Raw genomic sequence first — 22,507 nt, 5'->3', positions numbered from 1 at the left:
GTTGTTTGGTAAAGATTTCAGAAAAAATGATACATTCTGTAATTTTTTACCTACACTGAAGCTATTGAGTTCTCCTCCAGTTGGAAGTAATTAAACTAACTTTATTTTTCTCTATATAAGAAACATTCTACAAATTTATGGAGCTACTTATAAATTATTTTATGCCTTTGTGGAATTTAGAATTTCTATGCATGTCTTTCCCCCCACTTTGTATTCTAAACTGGAATGAATCTAAGGCCACAAACCCTTACAGCTGGGTCTTAGTGTTCAGACTCAATAAATATGTTGATTTGAAATAAATGTAAGCTTTCTGCTCTGACTTAGATGCAAGGCAAATCAAGATGAAATGTTGGTCATTTAAAAAGTAGGTTTTGATGAACATTTGGGTCTTGACATTTTATTTTCTGAAGAAGAAATCTTTGAGATCCTGGGTGGTTTCAAACCTTTTCTGTTGAGTGTGAGGTTTCTAGTTGAAATCCATCCAAATGGATGAAAGGAGAGAGACTCGGAATGTGCAGGGGGAACCCCAGGGCACTGAGTAGGGGGTGAACCTCACGGGGTGGCTCCTTTATCTACTCCCCACCCCTTATTTCAAAAACTAGGATATGAAAGTCAGAGCAAAAGCCCCTTCTCCTGTGAACCCCCAGTTCTGTTGGGGTTTCAGCACCTTTCTGCTCAGCCATGCTGCTAGGTCCTGGATATCCTGACCCACTCTGACCCAGATGCTTTCTTGTGCCTAGTGTGGATTCTTAATATGTGCTCACTTCCCAAATCCACAGCAGGAATTGCTACTCCTTTAGAGGTGGTTGGCTATAATATTTAAATAGTGAAAGTTCAGCAACAGGAGAAAGTACCATCAGGTCAGGTCAGTTCATTTCAGTTGCACAGTCATGTCTGACTCTTTGCAACCCCATGGACTGCAGCACACCAGCCTTCCCTATCCATCACCAACTCCTGGAGTTTACTCAAACTCATGTCCACTGAGTCAGTGATGCCATCCAACAATCTCATCCTCTCTTGTCCCCTTCTCCTCCTGCCTTCAATTTTTCCGAGCATCAGGGTCTTCTCAAATGAGTCAGCTCTCAGCATCAGGTGGCCAAAGTATTGGAGTTTCATCTTCAGCATCAGTCCTTCCAGTGAACATTCAGGACTGATTTCCTTTAGGATGAACTTGTTGGATCTCCTTGCAGTCCAGGGGACTCTCAAGAGTCTTCTTCAACACCACAGTTCAAAAGCATCAGTTCTTCGGCACTCAGCTTTCTTTATATTCCAACTGTCACATCCATACACGACCACTGGAAAATCCATAGCCTTAACTAGATGAACCTTTGTTGCCAAAGTAATGTCTCTGCTTTTTAATATACTGTCTAGTTTGGTCATAACTGTTCTTCCAAGGGGTAAGCGTGTTTTAATTGCATGGCTGCAGTTACCATCTGCAGTGATTTTGGATCCCCTCAAAATAAAGTCTGAAAGTATCACAGTGAATGGGAATTCCACTATTCTCTAGAAATATGATATTAAGAAGGGTTTTGTAGAAATAGCAGCAATTAGAAAAATGTCTTACTTGACTTCTGGCATGATGTCATGAGAATTCTCTTCCCATCACGTGCTGTAATTTCCGCGCCCCCGCCCCCTGCCGCACTTTTGCTCTTAAGTCACTCAAGTCTCTTATCCGAGAAACAAGTAAGCTGACGTTATCATATGAGCCCGGCTCTGCACTGGGTGTATTCATACACATGCTATCTGATCTAATGTTGGCTGCAAGCCAGTGGAGATAGCTGTACTGCTCATTTTGGTTTTGCACCCTCAGATTTGCCCTTTGTCCGCCCCAGTTAGCCCTGCCCTTTGTCCCAGGAGGGTGACCTCGGTGAAGTGTATCATGCAGACCCCCCTGGACTAGTCGAATACTGTAGATTTCTCTTAAGGCAGTTCCCCAGCACACAGTCGGTTCTGGCTCCACTAGGAGCCTTGTGTACCCACCTTGAATGTAGATACCACTATCCCGTCATCGCTCATCAGAGATAGCAGAGCTGGGAGTCACAGTTTAGTTTTTATGCTGAAGTTGGTGATTTTTTGTATGATACTCAACCTGTCTGTCTTGGGTTGGGTCCCTTCAAAAACCGACTCTGATACAAGGATTCAAGAACAACACTTATGTTGGAAGGTCACCCTAGGAAGGGAATGAAGTCAAGGGAGCAGGTCGTGGCTGTGGGCAGGAGGACTCGGTCCTGCTCCGGAGCCTGTAGGACAGTGTGGACCATCTCTGAGAGCTCTCCTACCCCAGGATTGATGTGGCCGCCATATTGACCACCAGCCACCCTTACTCATCTGTCAATGGTGACTGCTCTCAGGATGCTGATCTCCAAGCCTTTACAGACTGCCCATCTTGGATCAAGCAGATGCCCTTGGCCCACACGGCCCTGGGCAGGTGGAATCACAGACCTGCCTCTGATGGGGTGAGAGCAAGGGAAGATGGGCAAAGCAATTCTCCAAGATGGTGCCTGTCCTTTGTTTATTTTTATTTTTCACTTTAGTTCCACAGGGAATTATAGTCACACTTGTGTTACATAGCAGTTTTCACTTGACAAAGAATTATCATAAACCAGATGTTTTTACACTAGAAAGACCTTATTTCAGTCTTCAGATAATTTTTGTGAGTCTCTCTGTCTCTCTCTCTTTTTTTTTTACCGTATTTTGTTGGTTCATTTCTTATATACAGTCAAATTGAATTTAGCTGATGATACCCATTTAAGAACTCTACTACAAAATATAATCACAGTTCACAAAAACAGAGATATTGGATGCAGGTAAGCCCAGGGTGCAAATAATCAATATTTCCTTGTTGCAAAATAAGGAGAAAATTGCATGGCTCTAGCCTTCAGGAGCTGTCAGACTTCTGTATTCTTCACACACTTTGCTATTAACTCATTTTCATGACTTTGGAAACATCCCTGTAGCCAATATCTATGCCATTTGAGATAAATAGATGTATTTTATCTGCAATATAATTTCCAATATGTTGTGTTTGAATTACTTTTGAGTCTATAAAGACAGGCATCATTTGTAATCAGCAACATACAACTATTTGACGACCTGTTACTTTAAGATAAATATTTTAATATCTGAAAAGAAGCACAAATACCTGCTGGGAAATTGATTTTTTTTTTTTTTTAAACTGATTCAACAGAGACTAAGTGAGCTGTTCTCTTAAGTTGGTAAGATAACCGTCTGAGCATCTGGGCTGTGTTTATGATAGGTTGGTAAATATTTTTCTAGTTATTTGAAAAAGTAACATAGATATTCACTGGTTGAAATACTTCCTTCTACCTTTAAAGAAAATAAATGACTTCCGTATGATAACATCTAGGACCCATGGTTTGGAAAGGTAATGAATAAAGCGCTTTCTTGGTCAAAAAGCCTTGTATCTGGATCTTCACAGAGAAGTTTCAAATGCATGTGGTCATGTTCTTTTGTTCATAGATTAACTGACCTTCATGGAAGAGTCAAGATGGCTTGTGCCTAAGGCAGGGGAAATAAAAGAGCCTGAAAACTTTAAAAAAAATTTTAAAATGACTTAAGTAGAAAGGAGCATCATGATTCATTACGCTGGATGGAGAAACACTGTCACAGCTTTCCCCTAATTTACTCTATTCGTGCTCATTCATTTGCAAAGAAGGGTGAGGTGCACGTTAATAATTAGAGGGTGGGAGGAGAACGCCATTCAAATATCGCTTCTTCAAGTTCGTGGAGAGAACACTTTGCTAGTATGTGTCATTATATCACTTTTGGAGATGAGTTTATCATTTCAGACAGCAGACCTTTGTCTGGGGTCATCTTGTTTTGTCTTTGAAAGTAGGAAAGAATCTTGGTATTTTTGTGCCCTCAGAAGGTTGGACCTAACAGGTTCTCAAAATACTTGTTAGATAAGTGAATAAATTATTATTAAAATATAGTGCAGCATGGTAGTCAGAAATGGTTTCAAATCCTGAATGATGGATAACACATCAGTCTAATAGACATGCAGAATCCTGATGAGTGGAAATGCAATACGTGACACTGTTAAGGACTTCTTAAGCAAATGACAGAGCTGAAATCACCATGTGGGTGGGTGAATTTCTGATGGCTGACTTTAATTTTAATCCCCTTACTCACTTTGAATCTAACGGAGTCTCAGAAATAAAACTAATGGTGTGAACCTTGGATATGTTTAATGAAACATTGGTTTTTACTGAAAAAGGATAATTTTCTTTAAATTTAAATGTGTTATACTACAGTTCTGTGAAACAATGATCCAGTAACTTATCTTTCTTGGTTGCTAATTATAAGCCAACTGGGGCCTGTGATCTCACCAAGACAATGTAAATGTCAGCCAGGAGGGTTCATGACTCACACTCGATTTTTTTCCTGGGGGGGGACATGTATTTTATTTATTTTCCTTTACTTCCTTTTTCTTTTCTTTCTCATAGGAGTACAGTTGCTTTACAACGTAGTGTTATTAATAATTTCTGCTGTACAGAAAAGTGAACGAGCCACACATGCAGATACATTTCCTTTTCCTTGGATTTCCTTCCCACTTCAGTTCAGTTCAGCTCAGTCGCTCAGTCGTGTCTGACTCCTTGCGACCCCATGAATCGCAGCACACCAGGCCTCCCTGTCCATCACCAACTCCCGGAGTTCACTCAGACTCACGTCCATCGAGTCCGTGATGCCATCCAGCCATCTCATCCTCTGTCGTCCCCTTCTCCTCCTGCCCCCAATCCCTGCCAGCATCAGAGTCTTTTCCAATGAGTCAACTCTTCGCATGAGGTGGCCAAAGCACTGGAGCTTCAGGTCACCACGAAACACTGAGCAGCGTTCCTTGTGCTATGCAGTCAGTTCTCATTAGTTATCTGCTTTATACACTGTACTATATATGTGCCAATCTCAATCTCCCAAGCCATCCTACCCCCCATAAGCGCTTAGTGTTCACATCTTTACACACTCGATGTTATAGCAAGCATTTCTGTTAGTTTTTCAGGTCCATGCATACCCCTCACCAATAACCTAGATGAGATTTATACAGGTGAGATTTCTTTCACATTGGGTTTTCAAGAACCAGCCCATCAGAGAATACCACTCGGCATTCACTTCACAACTTTATTGTTTTGCAAGAGAGAAGCATGTGGACACATAAAGGGCCAGTCATATGTAAGTACATATTTACAAAGGCAACATTTATCTTAATATTTAGAGAAATGAGAGTAATTTGCTCATTTAAAGTCAGCGAACATTTTCTGAAAAATCTGCGTAGTATTTTTAAGCTGCATTGCTTGTGTGTCTGTGTTCACCTGTCCAGGGTTATATAAAAGAAGTTACATATTCTCTTTTTTATCACATCAAGATCATATTGAGTAAGGAGCATAAGGGAGGGACACAGATGCAAGCTGGGGTCACCCTGACCCTGAGTATTTGAGTCAGAAGGTCACATTCATTCAGTTGTCCCCAAATATTTGCTCTCTTCTCTGTCAACATGTAATCTTTCTGTAGCGAGGACAGGAGAACAAAAAGGTTCTGTTTTCTATCACATTCCTTCAACCTGCAGTGACATTGTCAATGTTAAGGACAATTATATGTGTTTAAAGGTTTAGAAAGTCTGAGATGTTTAAAAAGCAAAACACTGGGTGTTTTATGTCAGGGCTCTGGATTCTAACCTGTAATTCCCTCCCCTTCTTTGTGAGGCAGAATTCCTTTGTGCAAGCCTGTAGCAAGCTTGTCAATAAATCAACTGAAGATTATATGGATTTAAAAGTCTTCATAGAAACACAGAAGAATAACTGCCTGGTTTAGAAGTTTAAAACCAAATGACAGTGTGCGTTTTGCCTGCACTCTGTACAAATAAGTCATAATTTGATTTGTATTTGGTTTTCCAAATTAGTAGAATCTGCTAGAATTGTCAACATTTCATCTTAGTTTTCTAAGGTGTCAGAGTTCTGGCTTAGAATAATTTATTATCTAAACCCTGAGGTGGTGTGGTGACAAGGGGTTTTAGTCTAGACTATTCTACACAATTTAAATAGAAATGTCTTCTTAGGGTTTATAACTCAATTCATCTACCTATTTTCATTCCAAATTTTATCTTCTCTTGCTTGATATCTTGTTTAAGTTACTTCTTCCCTGTGTACAAAATATTTCAGCTTTTACATAGTACATTGTCATGGTCTTTTAGTAAATATTAATACATCACTAGGGGCTCCCCTGGTGGCCCCAGTGCAGAAGAATCTGCCTGCAGTGCAGGAGACATAGAGATATAGGTTCGATCCCTGGGTTGGGAAGATCCCCTGGAGAAGGGCATGGCAGCCCACTCCAGTATTCTTGCCTGGAGAATCCCATGGAGAAGCTAGCAGGCTCCATGGGGTTACAAAGAGTCGGGCATGACTGAGGCAACATAGTACATGTATGGGCACTAGGGAGAAATCAATGTAATAACTTTTTAGTACAAAAATATGCAGAGTCCTGCTCTTACAGGCATGCTTTTAAATTGGCATTTCAAGTGGATGAAACTGTGTATTAGAAATGAAGAACAAAATCCGCTTCAAGAGGACAGGAGCGTGCTCTCAAATTTGGCTGACATTTTAACCCGAGATCATTGTTCTGTGTCCTGAGCCCCTGTGGGTATTGGTATCTACTTTACCACCACTCTCCTCTCTTTCCAAATTACTGTTAAAAAGTTATCATCTATTGTCTAACTTTTCCAAAAAATTAGAAATGAATTTGCATTTTAGAAATAGATCCAGTGGGAATTTGGTAAATGCTCATTTTTCCAGGTGATAAATGAAAAACATAATACAATATATTCTAAGATATACATAATCCCTTTATTTTGAATAGCCAACTTTTGATTAATTAATCAGTCAGTCAAATTTGAGGGAATAATTCTGTCTATGACTTAAGACTTAGTTCTGATATCAGACTTTTTTCCTTCTTTTGTTCTCTGTGTTCCTATGTCAAGAATTTTTGTTGTAATTTTTATACAGATATTTTTTAGTGGTGGCAATAATAACTTTTACATATAAAACATTGTAATATTCTGATGTTGACATTTTATCATCTCGAGAGAATGTAGATGTCTTTCTTTTTAAATTCCTTTCAGTTCAGTTCAGTTCAGTTCAGTTCAGTTCAGTTCAGCTTAGTCATGTCCGACTCTTTGCAACCCCATGAATCGCCAGCACGCCAGGCCTCCCTGTCCATCACCAACTCCCAGAGTTCACCCAAACTCATGTAACTGAGTTGGTGATGCCATCCAGCCATCTCATCCTATGTTGTCCCCTTCTCCTTCTGCCCCCAATCCCTCCCAGCATTAGAGTCTTTTCCAATGAATCAACTCTTCACATGAGGTGGCCAAAATATTGGAGTTTCAGCTTTAGCATCAGTCCTTCCAAAGAACATCCAGGACTGATCTCCTTTAGGACATACTGGTTGGATCTCCTTGCAGTCCAAGGGACTCTCAAGAGTCTTCTCCAACACCACAGTTCAAAAGCATCAATTCTTCGGTGCTCAGCCTTCTTCACAGTCCAACTCTCACATCCATACATGACCACAGGAAAAACCATAGCCTTGACTAGAAGGACCTTTGTTGGCAAAGTAATGTCTCTGCTTTTGAATATGCTATCTAGGTTGGTCATAACTTTCCTTCCAAGGAGTAAGCGTCTTTTCATTTCATGGCTGAAATCATCATCTGCAGTGATTTTTGAGCCCCCCAAAATATAGTCAACCGCTGTTTCCACTGTTTCCCCATCTATTTCCCATGAAGTAATGGGACCAGGTGCCATGATCTTAGTTTTTTGAATGTTGAGCTTTAAGTCAACTTTTTCACTCTCCTCTTTCAGTTTCATCAAGAGGTTTTTTAGTTCCTCTTCACTTTCTGCCATAAGGGTGGTATCATCTGCATATCTGAGGTTATTGATATTTCTCCTGGCAATCTTGATTCCAGCTTGTGTTTCTTCCAGTCCAGCGTTTCTCATGATGCACTTTGCATATAAGTTAAATAAGCTGGATGACAATATACAGCCTTGACGTACTCCTTTTCCTATTTGGAACCAGTCTGTTGTTCCATGTCCAATTCTAACTGTTGCTTCCTGACCTGCATTCAGATTTCTCAAGAGGCAGGTCAGGTGGTCTGGTATTCCCATCTCTCTCAGAATTTTCCACAGTTTATTGTGATCCACACAGTCAAAGGCTTTGGTATAGTCAATAAAGCAGAAATAGATGTTTCCTGGAACTCTCTTCCTTTTTCCATGATCCAGCGAATGTTGGCAATTTGGTCTCTTGTTCCTCTGCCTTTTCTAAAACTAGCTTGAACATCTGAAAGTTCACGATTCATGTATTGCTGAAGCCTGGCCTGGAGAATTTTGAGCATTACTTTACTAGCATGTGAGATGAGTGCAATTGTGCGGTAGTTTGAGCATTCTTTGGCATTGTCTCTCTTTGGGATTGGAATGAAAACTGACCTTTTCCAGTCCTGTGGCCACTGCTGAGTTTTCCAAATTGTGGGCATATTGAATGCAGCACTTTCACAACATCATCTTCCAGGATTTGAAATAGCTCAACTGGAATTCTGTCACCTCCACTAGCTTTGTTCGTAGTGATGCCTTCTAAGGCCCACTTGATTTCACATTCCAGGATGTCTGGCTCTAGGTGAGTGATCACACCATCGTGATCATCTTAGTTGTGAAGATCGTTTTTGTACAATTCTTCTGTGTATATTTGCCACCTCTTCTTAATATCTTCTGCTTCTGTTAGGTCCATACCATTTCTGTCCTTTATCGAGTACTCACCTCCATTTATAATATTATTGCCTTAAATAATTTCTCTACATACTTTGAAAGCCAAATCAGACAATGTTGTGATATTTTGTCTAACTTTGAAACACAATTTATAAAATTCAAGAGGAGAAAAAACAATTATTGCATTTACTCATATTTTTGGTTACTTAGCTTTTTTTTTATTCTTGATATTTCTAGATTTCTTCTCTTATTTGCTTTCTCTTTGGTGAACTTCCTTTATCCACCTTTGAAGATAAGTCTTCTATTGAAAAGTCTCTTAGCTTTTCTTTATCTGAGAGGGCCTGGATTTATTCTTATTTCCTGTAGAATACTTTTGTATGATATGGAATTCTGGGTTACAGTTCTTTTTTTTTCTTAAATCACTTGAAAAACATTGTCCACTTCCTTCTGGCTTCCATAATTTTTCACAAAAAGCTGCTCTAATTTAAATTATACTAACTCTTATAAGTAAGGTGCTTTTCCTTATTCACTGTATTCTAGCTATTTTTCCTTTGCTGTTTAAATTTCAAGTGTTTGATTATGATGTGATGTTGTGAGTTTCTTTGGATTTCTTCTTTCTGGTATTTGCTCACCTTCTTGAATCTGTAACAGAGGCCCACTACCAAGTTTGCGTAATTTTCAGCTATGTTTCTCTGGCTACTTTTAAAATCCTGACTCTTTTGGTCAGACCCCAGGGACATGTGCTAAATATCTTGCTATCACAATACATAGCTCCAAGATCCTTTTCATGTCCCTGCCAGCCTGCTCATGTCTCTGTTGTTCACATTGGCCCATTCCTTTCATTTTACATCAGGTTCAACAGACTGGTCTGACCTCATTTCAGATATGATACTGAGACCATCCAGCAAGCTTCGTATTTTATCCATCGCATTTTTCTATTCTAAAATTTACATTTAGTTTTTCTTTGTATCATCAATTTCTTTGCTGAGGCTTTCTTTCTTTCTTTTTCAGGTTGGTTTTAAATCCTTTCAGAGAATTCCAACATCGGTGATGTTCATATTGACATCTGTTAGTTGTCTTTTCTCATTCAAGTTGAGATTTTCCTGGTTTGCGGTGTGATAAGTAATCCTCATTTACATCCTGGACACTTTGGGTTTTACGTGATGAGAGTCTGTACCTTATTCAGATCTTCTGATTTTGCAGGTTTCTCGTGATCCTGCGCTGTCAGGAGAAGGACACGCTGTCTCAATACTGCCGAGTGCTCCTGGGGGTCCAGGTTTCCGCTCAGCTTCCGCTGCTACCTAGGGGAGGAGGGGCACCTCATGACTGCTCCTCGGGTGGTCTCTCCTGATACTACAGAGGGGGCTTCTTCCCAGGGAATAAGGGTGAAAGCCCCACCTCCCCACTGGAGCTTCTCTGACAGTATCCCAGCAGAAGGAGGGTTCTACATTAAGGCCAGGCGTGGGTTTCATTCTTAGTTCTAAATAGGCTTTTACTTTGCATGCGCATTTTATGTGGATGAACATTGTCCAGGCAAGGGAAGAAGGACACAAGGTGGGTCCTCATTGTAGCAAAGCTGGAGGACAGGCTGGAGGAGGCAGGTCAGTTATAGAAGGCCATAAGCCAGAGAATGAGGAGGAACTGATTTAGCAAATATCACTGTTCAGTGTTGGGCTTCCCTTGTAGCTCAGTTGGTGAAGAATCTGCCTGCAGTGCAGGAGTCCGCCTGCAGTGCAGGAGTCCGCCTGCAATGCAGGAGACCCGGGTTTGATCCCTGGGTTGGAAAGATACCCTGGAGAAGGAAATGATAACCCACTCCAGTATTCTTGCCTGGGAAATGCTATGGACAGAGGAGCTTGGCAGGCTATATAGTCCATGGGGACACAAGTGTCGGACATGACTTAGCAACTAAACTGCTCTTCAGTGTTACCAAGGTTCTTCTGCCCTAGAGCGGGAGCGCTGCAGCCAGGACGGGGCAGTCATCCCCTACCCCCCAACCTTCTGGTGAATTGTCGAATTTGATCAGCAGAGGCTTGGCCACCAGGAGAGAAAGTGGGCATGTGTAGGGCAGCTGTGGGAGGTAGTAAGGAATAGTAACAGTGTGGGTCTGTGTTGGTCACACATAGAAAAATAAGGCTGTGTGTACACCAAAGTACCTGGCCATAAATTGTTAAACATTACAGTTGATTACTAGAATAACTCCTCTCCAAAACAGGATGATGCATTATAATCCTTACCTGAGGAAATGGTAGACTAGAAACACACCTCAGCAATGTCCTTCTGAATGCATTTTCTATGCCACAACAGAGTTTACGTGTGTGTGTTCATGAAGTCACTTCAGCCGTTTTCAACTCTTTGTGACCCCAAGGACTGTAGCCACCAGGCTCCTCAGTTCATGAGATTCTCCAGGCAAGAATACTGGAGTGGGTTGCCACGCCCTTCTCCAGGGGATCTTCCTGACCCAGGGATGGAACTCACGTCTCTTACATGTCCTGCATTGGCAGGTGGGTTCTTTACTACTAGTGCCATTTGGAAAGCCCAGTAGAATTTACACATAAACATAAATAAAATGTTATATAAAAACCAGTTTAGAGGGCCAAAAAATGAGGAAAGAATGGAAAAGAAAAAGAAAACCAAGAATGGAAACAACTATAAGGTGTGCAAGGAGCAATGAATTTGTTTAAGTGGATATTTGCCTATGAATGCATAAATGCCTGGGGCATTTTCTCCATGTAAACTGGGGCTGTGATGAACAGTTTGGGTGGAGAATACCTTATTGCACAAGGACTGATAAAACATGTCTTTATGAAATCCGCTCACGGGTGTGTTCTGATTCCACTAGATTTGCGGAGCTATATGATTTAGGCAGAAATATGTCATAAGATTGTATAGGTTCCAACAATCATTGAAAGGGTTGCTTTGGCATTACAAGGAAAGGATTTGAGCAATTTCTGTTCTCTTTTGGTGTGGTCCTTCATCCATTTGGCAACTGGCATGCAGAACATTTCCTATAGTCCTGATAAGAGCATAACAACTCCCTTAGTTAAGTGACTTTCTGGCTGCCCTCCACTTTTAGCAAGAATTATTAAGACATAGAGCTTTTCCCTTAGGAATCTACATTTCCCAAAAAGTAAATTAAGAGATTGAGAAAAGATAATTCCAGGTTTTGTTTACTACAGCAAAGTTCACCATTAAAAAAAAGAGTGGGTTGCTGTGCCCTCCTCCAGGGTGTCTTCCCGACCCAGAGAGTGAACTTGTGTCTCTTATGTATCTTGCATTGGCAGGCAGGTTCTTTACCGCTAGTGCCAACTGGGAAGTCCATATGCCATGTGTACTTGCATATGTAAACTCATATACATCAATTATATGCAAAGCTCATTATTTGGGGGCACTTTCACTTGTAAATTAGACCTACAAAAATAGTTATTACAAAAGGGGCATGAAAGTAAGATTTAATTTCAGAAATAGTCATCATTAAAACATTATATTTTGAAAACAATCATATCAAATTTAACATCAAACTTTAACTTCTTCTTGATAATTCTTCCCAGACTGCCTTAGTTTAGCGAGATTGCTCCTTTCCCCAAATTCATGAGTTAACCACACATGGAATCACTTTGGAATATCTCTCATCCTGTGCTCTTTTTTGCTGTTTCGTTTGCAGTGTTACTTTTTAATGTTTATGCCTCTTCAATCATTGTCTACCATTATATTCCTCAAAATCCCTGACACTATTTAATTTTAATAAATATTATTGACATAAAAAATAAGAATTACTCATAGTTTTTTTCATGTCTTCAACATGTCTGCTTATTTGAAGTCTTTGAGTTGTTGTTGTTCAGTCACTCAGTTGTGTCTGACTCTTTGCGACCCCGTGGACTGCAGCACACCAGGCCTCCCTGTCCCTCACCATCTTCCGGAGCTTGCTCAAACTCATGTCCATCGAGTCGGTGATGCCATCCAACCATCTTGCCCTCTGTCATTCCCCTCTCCTCCTGCCTTCAATCTTTCCCAGCATCAGGGTCTTTCCCAGTGAGTCAGTTCTTCACATCAGGTGGCCAAAGTGTTGGATCATGAACTCATAATTGCAAAATTCAGACTTAAAATGAAGAAAGTACGGAACACCAATAGACCATTCAGATATGACCTAAATCAAATCCCTTAGGATTATATAATGAAAGTGACAAATAGATCCAAGGGATTAGATCTGATAGACGGAGTATCTGAAGAACTATGGATGGAGGTTTGTAACATTGTACAGGAGGCAGTGATCAAAACCATCCCCAAGAAAAAGAAATGCAAAAAGGCAGAATGGCTGTCTGATGAGGGCTTACAAATAGCTGAGAAAAGAAGACAGGTGAAAGGCAAAGGAGAAAAGGAAAGATACATCCATCTGAATGCAGAGTCTTTGAGAGCTGTGATATATTAACGTTTTTCTTTCTGGGTTGTTATTCTTTAGTTGCTCAGTCGTATCTGACTCTTCCTGACCCCATGGACTATGGCCTGCCAGGCTCCTCTGTCCATGGGATTCTCCAGGAAAGAATACTAGAGTGGGTTGCCATTTTCTTCTCCAGGAGATCTTCCTGGCCCAGGGATCGAATCTATGTCTCCTGCACTGCAGATGGATTCTTTACCACTGAGCCCCCAGGGAAGCCATTGCTCTCGGGTATTTAGAGAGAAATCACTTCTTAATTTCAGGAACTCAGAGCATCACTTCTGTCACATACACAGAGAGAGTGTACAGATCTTCTGTGAAGGGGAGTCTCATTTCCTTACCTGTCAGATGCTTTATTATCAGGAACCTAATCCCCTCACCTCAACCGTGGCTTCAGTATGGCACCATGTGGGTGGTTAGGCTCACAGCCAGGGGTTCTAATCTAATTTAAATAACTGGGGTAACTTTACGGGCTACTGTCATCCCAAAGATGCTCTACACCATATGGCCACATGCTGTTGCTGCTGCTGCTGCTGCTGCTGCTGCTGCTAAGTTGCTTCAGTCGTGTCCAACTCTGTGCGACCCCATAGATGGCAGCCCTCCAGGCTCCCCCGTCCCTGGGATTCTCCAGGCAAGAACACTGGAGTGGGTTGCCATTTCCTTCTCCAATGCGTGAAAGTGAAAACTCAAAGTGAAGTCGCTCAGTCATGTCCAACTCCTAGCGACCCCATGGACTGCAGCCCATCAGGCTCCTCTGTCCATGGGATTTGCCAGGCAAGAGTACTGGAGTGGGTTGCCATTGCCTTCTCCCATATGGGCACATAGTGAATGTCAAATTATAATGATGAAAATAAAGGACGCATTTTCATGTAGTTGGACTTTCTACTTAAGTCAAAATTTTGATACCTAATGAAAACTCTTTGCAAAAGTTACCCTTGTAATAAGACTAAATTGAATATAATTGGATTTTTGTTTGAGGATTTAGGTTTTTAAGGACCTTGGGTCCCAATTAAATCATGTTCCATCCAGAGCTGATACAGTAAGTGAACCTGTTTTCTTGTGATTATCTTGTCTTTTAATACCATAGGGAATATATGTCAATTTAAGGTTGTCTTCATTGAGGTTCTGCTTAATTAAGATTGAGGGGTCAAACCCTCAATGAGCAGCATTTCTTTTTGCTTCTCTTCATAAAATTTTGTGTTGCGGAAATCATGTTTTAATGTCTCAGTCATCAAAATCATCAAAAAGCTTTGCACGTGAATTAACTGAAGTAACACGTATTAGGGACACGGTAACCACACCAAGAGACATAGGTCCCCACTTGGGTAGGTGTCACTAATATAAACATAGTTTTCTTAATTTGAACGTTATTGAAACTTCTTAAAAACTGCAAATGGATTTTATGTGAGGAAATAATAATGGATGCAAATGACTTTAGAAAACAAAATGCAGTACATAGAAAATGTCCTTTCTGAAATCATTGCCTCTGACACTCTTACTATGGGAAGCTTGAATTGTATTTCTAAACATCACCTACAGAGAAGATTTTTAGAACACAAAGGCAATTTTGCTTACCTGCTTGGAAGTCAAAAATTCAGGACTTCTGACAAACACAACACTGCCTGTGGGTTTGCAAACAGGATAGAAAAATGTGGTTTGGAAAAGGGATAAAAAAAGTACACTATTGGAAGGTAATTCTTCAGGAATCTGGGGTTTCTGCGTGCCTTCTAAGCAAAGGTTCAAGAATGTTCTCCCAACAGAGAGCCTTGGAAAGATAAAAATAGTATCTCCCTCTAGAGAGATTTAGTGTCTCTGCCAAGAGACGTTTCAAGGCAACAAATCTAGAGATGTCACGTATCCTCCCCAGAGAAATGCTGATCGGAAAGTGGATCTCTCTCTCTGGAGGCAAGGAGGGGTGGGTTTTCCAGCAGCCTCTGAAAGATGGGGTGTCCCAGTCACAAGCTTCCTCAGCTCTGACACGCTTTCTCCCTGGACCACCTCTGCGTCACCCCAGCAGGACTCGGCAGCCATGAGGAACCACCATGGGCAGGAAGCTCATGATCTCAGGTTCTTTGTTTCTCCATCAGCCATGTCCGTCGACGTGTGAGTAACCAGTCTGGAGATCCCACTTCCTAAAGCCCGCTCCACCCAGTTCCCCTTAAGAGAAAGAGGTCAGAAATATTTGCAGAACAGTCCTGCAGAATGTTGCAGAAATGCCCGCAACTTGCTTAGTTGGCTGCGGATTCACATTTTCAGATGCACATGGAATCAGAAAATACCTTATTTTGAAGCAAATGAAAGTAGGTAGCCAATGCCTATTTTTATCTCCAAAAGCCATAGCAAATCTCACATTTCAAGCATTTCCTTTAAAACATACTCTTAACATGCACTTTGAAAGTTCCCTGTGCCTCAGTGAGTCCTGGAGCACATCACTGGCTGAGAGGGGAGGCTCTGGGTGGGGGGTGAGAAGGGATGCTGAGTGGTCCAGGCTCAGGGGGAGGGATGTGGCCACAGAGCCATCAACTCACTCCTGGATTGGCTGACACGCACCTTGAGGGGCAGAGGAGAGTTTGCCTTTGGTCAGCCCTCTGTATTTGCAGATCACCATCCTTGGAATCTCCTGCATAATCTCCAAGCATGAGCATTTGGAGGTTTTAAAATGGAACCAGGCAGCAGGGTTGGAAGAGCTCCGACACCCACGGAGGCTTCCAGGGTACTGGCTGGTGGCCCAGCGTCAGAGGGAAGCTGGTGAAAGTGAGTTCCAACTGACTCTATTGCTAGAAAGACAGTGCCTCACACACTGCGTATTTTGGTTTCTTTTTGTTCTACTTAAATTAGGAAGAAACTCTATTATGTTGCTAGAGTTTTACTCATTTGGCTTTAGCCACAGGCAGAAAAGTACACAAAGGGGAGGACAGGGAGAGGACAGTGCCTTGAGCAGTGAGATGTCTGAGAAGGGTCTTGTAGGACACAGCAGACCTCACATGACTTGAACATGCTGCCTCCCAGGAAAGCCACACGTAGGTGAACTGTCCCCGAGTCTCTCTTTTCCAGAGGGCTCACACATCATAGCGGGAATTTTCCGGGTGCTCTGTCCTGTGAGGTGATGGCGTCAGTTTGTCCGCATCTATCTATTCTATGCAGCAAAACAGCAGTATTTTAATAACTCAGTTTCTGATGTTCAGCGCTTAGACAAGGCTCCAATTTGCACATTTTTAGATTTATTTCTGGCTTCACAAGTACTGGACAGTTCGTGAACATTTCACAGTAATTGCAAGTTGATTTCTCCACTTTACACCCCAGCCTTACATTTGCCTGTGCAATTAAGGTGACTGGGAATGATTTTCAGCTCAAGAAAAATGCTGTCCACGGAGTTTGCCAGAAGCAACAGTGTTTTCTTTAAAGGTGTTCTGAAATGGGTAATTGGCTTGAAATTTTATTTTCTTTTTAAAAAGCAAAACATATTGATCTGTAAAAGGCTATATTTTATTTAAAACATGTACTTTAAAATCAGCCCAATTGGTGCTGTCTTACTGTAAAGAGATAATTGAGCTCTGGGGAATTGCAAACCCAGAGGCGCAGTCTATTAGAGGACATGTGGAAATTGTGTGATTTTCCTGGAAATGACAGTATTTCTGAAATCCTCCAGGACCGCCCGTGGTCCTTCCTGGTAGCAATCTCCTTGATTAAGAAGGTTCCTCCATGGTAGAGATGTCTAGGAAGAGCCAGAAAAGAAAAAGGATCAGTTCAGCGCCTGAGCAGAGTCCCTCACTAACTCAGAAGAGGCCATGGTTTCGGTCTAAGCCTGCAGGTCCTGGGCTACGAGCCCTTCAGGTTGACACTGCCCTCGGCTTCTGTCTCCCATGGTGACTCCTGAATCAAGGTTTAACAGGTTACCCTGGTCCTTATTCTCTCTGCAAGAAGACTCAGCTGAATCACATGACTCCATGATGGTTTCTAAAGCTGAGTTCAGCACAAATGACTAGGAATGAAACAAGTCTTCCTTCACAAAGAGAAGGACAAAAGGAATGTTGAGGTGCATCTAGGCATGAACTCACTTAATGTACTGAATCTAAAATTTGTAAGACTTCTTTCTTAAACAGCAGGCTGTGTGCGTGCTCAGTCGTGTCCGACTCTTCTGTGACTCCGTGGACTGTATCCCGCCAGGCTCCTCTGTCCACGGGATTCTCCAGGCAAGAATACTGGAGTGGGTGGCCATGCCCTCCTCCAGAGGATCTTCTTGACTGAGGGATCGAACCCACGTCTCTTACATCCCCTGCATTGGCAGGCAGATTCTTTACCACTAGCGCCCCCTGAAAAGCAGAAACCTCTGATTCAGGTAGAAATAAAATAACCCCAGCTTTCTTTGTGCTGTTGTAAATTTAGCATTTACATAGCACTTTAAGCCTTTTCAAGTGATTTTATATCTTTTCATAGCTTTATATTAGTTTGCTACACTTTTCTACTAAATCACTGGAAATATTTGTTACTTCCTATAACCACTAGGACTGGAATGTTCGCTCAAATGATTAATGATGTTGTTTTATATATTTCTCTTTGCTATGTATATGATTTCTTTAATCCAGTTTACTTCTGATGGTTTTTCCATTGCTAGATGAGATGTTAATTTGACAAAATTTGCTAAAACTTTTACAAATGCCATAAATCCTATTAGGAATTCATTATTCAAGGTACAAAATAGAATGCATTTTATAGAGCTTTTAACAGTCGCCGAGCCTGAGGCAATTGCCTGAGTTTTTGCTCTAAACAGGGGGCAAGAGATGGGCTATTGCCTTGACGTCCCACCACTGAGGGCAATGGCCAGCTCAATTTATTGCTAAATGGAGAAGCATTTGTTGTGGAAAATGGGTATGAAATAAAAACAACCAAAGCAACTTTTTTCTTGATTTCTTTAGAATGAAAACCTTGAGGTGGTATCTGCGTAGGGTTTTTATTTTTTCCTTTCTGTCCTCTTTTCTCCATCTCTTTTCTTAATCAGCATTTGACAGCTGCAGGACAAATCTGAATATTTATCCTTAGAGGATACCTGTCTCTGTTCGCAGCTGCCACCCTGCTTTCTCCCTGGTCACTGATGCACATCCTACTGCCCTGAGGCTATACACTTAATCTCTCTCGATTCTGATCTGTTTGCCCCTAATTCTGTTCCTGCCACCCTACTTCTTTAGAGAAGGCTATCTGTGGTCCATGGAGGAAATGTAATCTGTGAATTTTACTCTCTGACAATTTAAAACTAGTATTACATAATTCCTATCAATCTTAGATCCTCTTTACAAAGTCTTAAAAATGAATAATTTTCTTAATTTCAAGTCATTTTTATAGCCCATATATTTTCCTTAAATGAATAAAATTTGATATCCCCTACTTTCTTTTCATCTTCAGATTTTGTTCTTTTTTCCCCTGAAATGCTGACCTAAAATATTTTTGATTATATAAGTTTTATGTATTTATTACTACTCATAATAATTTAGAAGTGCATTTCATGTTTAATATTGTATTTTACCATCAATACAACATTTTTTGTGTGGTAAATTTCACATTAAAAAGAGGGCTTTAAATCAATCAACAACAATATTTCATTTTTGAATAAATGTGCACATAACAGCAAATAATATTTTTTGGGGGGTCAAAGCTTATCTATCTCATTAATTTCGATAATACAAATAGCATTTTAAAATTCTTGAAATTCTTAACACAGTGCCCCTCACATACAGCAAACGCTCAGTAATAGGTATAAGAGTGTATGTTCCATTATTCCAACATTTTCCTTTGTAATAGAATAGTATTAGCTCAGCTGTAAGAAACAGGAAGTGTCTGCAGGCTTTAAATAAAATTGTTTAGAGATGGGAGTGAGAAGAGGATCAGAGTAAATAGCAAATATTCCTGGCTATGTAGTGGTTTTCTGAGCAAAACTCAACAGATTATCAAGTGTACTATTCACTGAGCATGTAATTAATATTTGACAAATAATTTTATTTCTCATAAGAGTCTGACACAAAAACTATTTATCTGCCTTACCTTTAAGACTTGGTTTTCTGTTATCATTTACATAAAAGACTCATTTGAGGTTTTTCAGAGAAACACACAAACCATTATATTGTAAATGAAACCAAAATCGAAAAGGACACGCGAATAAAAATTCTCAGAACCTAATGTCTATTTGGATTAAAACTAACAGATATCTTGCATGTGTGTGTGTGCTCAATCGTGTACAGCTCTTTGCTACCCCATGGACAGTAGCTCACCAGGCTCCTCTGTCCATGGGATTTTTCAGGCAGGAATACTGGAGTGGGTTGCCATTTGCTCCTCCAGGGGATCGTCCTGACTCAGGGACTGAACACATGTCTTCTGTGTCTCTTGCATTGCAGGCAGATTCTTTACCGCTTGAGCCAACAGATGCCTTAAGGCAGTACAATGTGGCTGTTAAAAGCACATTCTTGGAACTGGGTAAGATTCCAGACTTCTGGGGACCCCCAATGCCTCATTTTTAAAGGTGTAAAGACAGTACTTCACTTGCAGTAGGTTGAGGGTGTGTCATTACCATTCATACCATTTACTTAGTCAGAAATACAAACCTGAATATCTTTTGTAGGTAACTTTGAATAGTGAAGTGTTTTTTAAAATAAACTTTTACTTTAGAATAACATTGGATGTACAAAAATGTTGCAAGTGTAGTAGAGAGTTCCCACACATCATACACCAATTTCTGTTATTATTGACATCTGACCTTAGTATGAGTTATTTGATGCAACTAATGAATCAAGATTGATCCATTATTATTATCTAAATTCTGCAGCTAATTTCATCTCTTTAGTTTTCACAAAAAGTCCTTTTTCTGTCTCAGGATCCCATCCAGAATCTCACATGCCAGTTGGTCCCCAGGTCTTTTCAGACCCTCTAGGCTGTGACTGTTCTTCCCTGAAATGAAGTAAAGTAAAGTGAAAGTCACTCAGTCGTATCTGACTCTTGGCAACCCCATGGATTATACAGCCCATGAAATTCTCCAGGCCAGAATACTGGAGTGGGTGATTGTTCCCTTCTCCAGGGGATCTTCCCAACCCAGGGGTCAAACCCAGGTCTCCCGCATTGCAGGTGGATTCTTTACCAGCTGAGCCACAAGGGAAACCCTAGAATACTGGAGTGGGTGGCCTATCCCTTCTCTAGCAGATCTTCTGGACCCAGGAGTCGAACTGGGGTCTCCTGCATTCTGCTCTGGTTTTTGATGACTCCGGCAGTTTCGAGGAGGACTGATAAGGTGTTTTGCAGAATGCCACTGAATTGGGATGACTGGTGTTTTTCCCCTGGGAGGAAGACTGCAGAAATAAAGCACCCTTCCCATCACATTGTGTTAAGGGTGCTGCTCTCAGTCTGATTCTGTTTACCTGGATTATCTGGCTGAAGTGAAGCAATTTCTTTTCCTTAGAAATTCTAAATTACTAACGCTACTCTTTGGGGCTTCCCTGGTGGTGCGGCAGTAAAGAATCCATCTGCCAATGCAAGAGACGTGGGTTTTGGATTCCTGAGTCTGGAAGATCCCCCAGAGAAGGAAATGGCAATCCACTCCAGAATTCTTGCCTGGGAAATCCTGTGGACAGGGGAGCCTGATGGGCTGCAGCCAGTGTGGTCGCAACAGTCGACTAAAACAGCAATAACAGTGCTCTTCTTTAACAAGTGATGGTTAGTAAGATTTTTAGATAATTTTGTCAAAAAATGTCTCATTTCCTGATTCTTTCACTTAACTAAAGGAAAACAGACTTGTCTTTAAGTAACAGCTTTATCTATAAACATTGTTTTCTAGATGAAATCGTATTGGAATTTTAAAAGAGAACTTACTGCTTAGCAGTTAATGCCTGATTTAGCTTCATTATATAACAAATATATTCTTGACAAGGACGAGTGACCCAAAACACGTTTGCTAAAATGTAGTTGAAGAAATGTGTACTTTCAATAAAACCCTTGTTGTTACAGCATACCCTGAAGATTGCTATTTCAAAAAGCAAATCACCTAGGTAAGTTCCAGTTTAAACACACTTTCCTCAAACAACAGAAAGGTTCTTTTCACCAGGAGTCTTAATGGAGCTGCTGAGGGTTTGCTGATGCTGGGGAGCATGGGGGGAGGCAGGATTCTGTAGATTCCTCTGACTCGGATTTCACCTCCATGCTCTGTTAGCGACTTCTTCCTATAGTTAGCTTTATATTTCTAAACAAGATTTCTCTTCTGATATTTATTTATCTCTGGCTGCAGCTTGTGGGATCCTAGTTCCCCAGCCAGGGATTGAATCTGTGTTCCCTGAAGTGGGAGTGAAGAGTCCTAATCACTGGACTGACAGGGAAGTACCTTGATATTTCTTAATACAATTTTAGTCATCATCTTTGGGTTTCTAGTAGGTAACCTGGGATTTTCTTACTATCACACCATTCACTCCATTGTTCGCCTTTTTTCAAACTCCTAATTATGATATCACAATTGTCATCTGATCAGTATTCATAGTTACATTACATAACTTAAGTAAATAGTCACTGCTGACAAGTAGTACTGTGATCTCACTTCTTTTTTTTTCCTCTTATATCACTCTTTGCTTTCTTTGGATTAGTTGATTAATTTTGTTAACCTGTGTTGAATTTTGATCTGGCTCTGATGTTTTAATTTTCAAGAAATCTTTCTAGTTCTGTGAACCCAGTATTTATGTTTTTTAATATAGTATTTTCTAATCTTGTTTCATGAGAGACGTATCCTCTATCTCTTTCAGAAAAATTTTTTTATTTTAAATTTCTTTCTTTTTTTTTTTTTATATTTTTGGTGCTTCCTTGAAGTTGCTTTTGCTTTGTTTTGATTTACTTTGTTTTGTCTTGTTTTTTGGTATTGTTTGCTTCTTCTTTATCTTTTGTTAATGCTGTAAAATTTTTCCTTTTATTTTTTCTGTCATTCCGGAGGTTTTTCTCAATACATGGTAATCCTTAGTATTCTATTTCTGTCTAGGAGTAAGACTCTGAGAAGCTGTTTAGAAGCTTTGTATGCATGGATGGGATTTCTCAACTGATGAGCTTTGCTGTAGATCAGTTAAATGGTCATTTTACTCAGAGATCTCTAAATATAGTTATTTTCTGAAATCTTTCCGTTTCTGCAGAGAACCATCCCTTTAAATCCTGCCTCCAGGGTGAGATGACTGGTTGCCAGCTTTCTTGGAACCACACGGGGCTTGAGCTATTAACAATCAGGACAAGGTTTTTACTCAATCTCTCTGTTTTAGGATGTGTACCCCCTCGTGTCTCCCTCTACCCACAGCTACCC

Source organism: Budorcas taxicolor, chromosome 11, assembly GCF_023091745.1.
Source record: "Budorcas taxicolor isolate Tak-1 chromosome 11, Takin1.1, whole genome shotgun sequence".
Taxonomy (NCBI): domain Eukaryota; kingdom Metazoa; phylum Chordata; class Mammalia; order Artiodactyla; family Bovidae; genus Budorcas; species Budorcas taxicolor.
The sequence above is the reverse complement of the archived record's forward strand: the minus strand, read 5'-3'. Positions refer to the sequence as shown.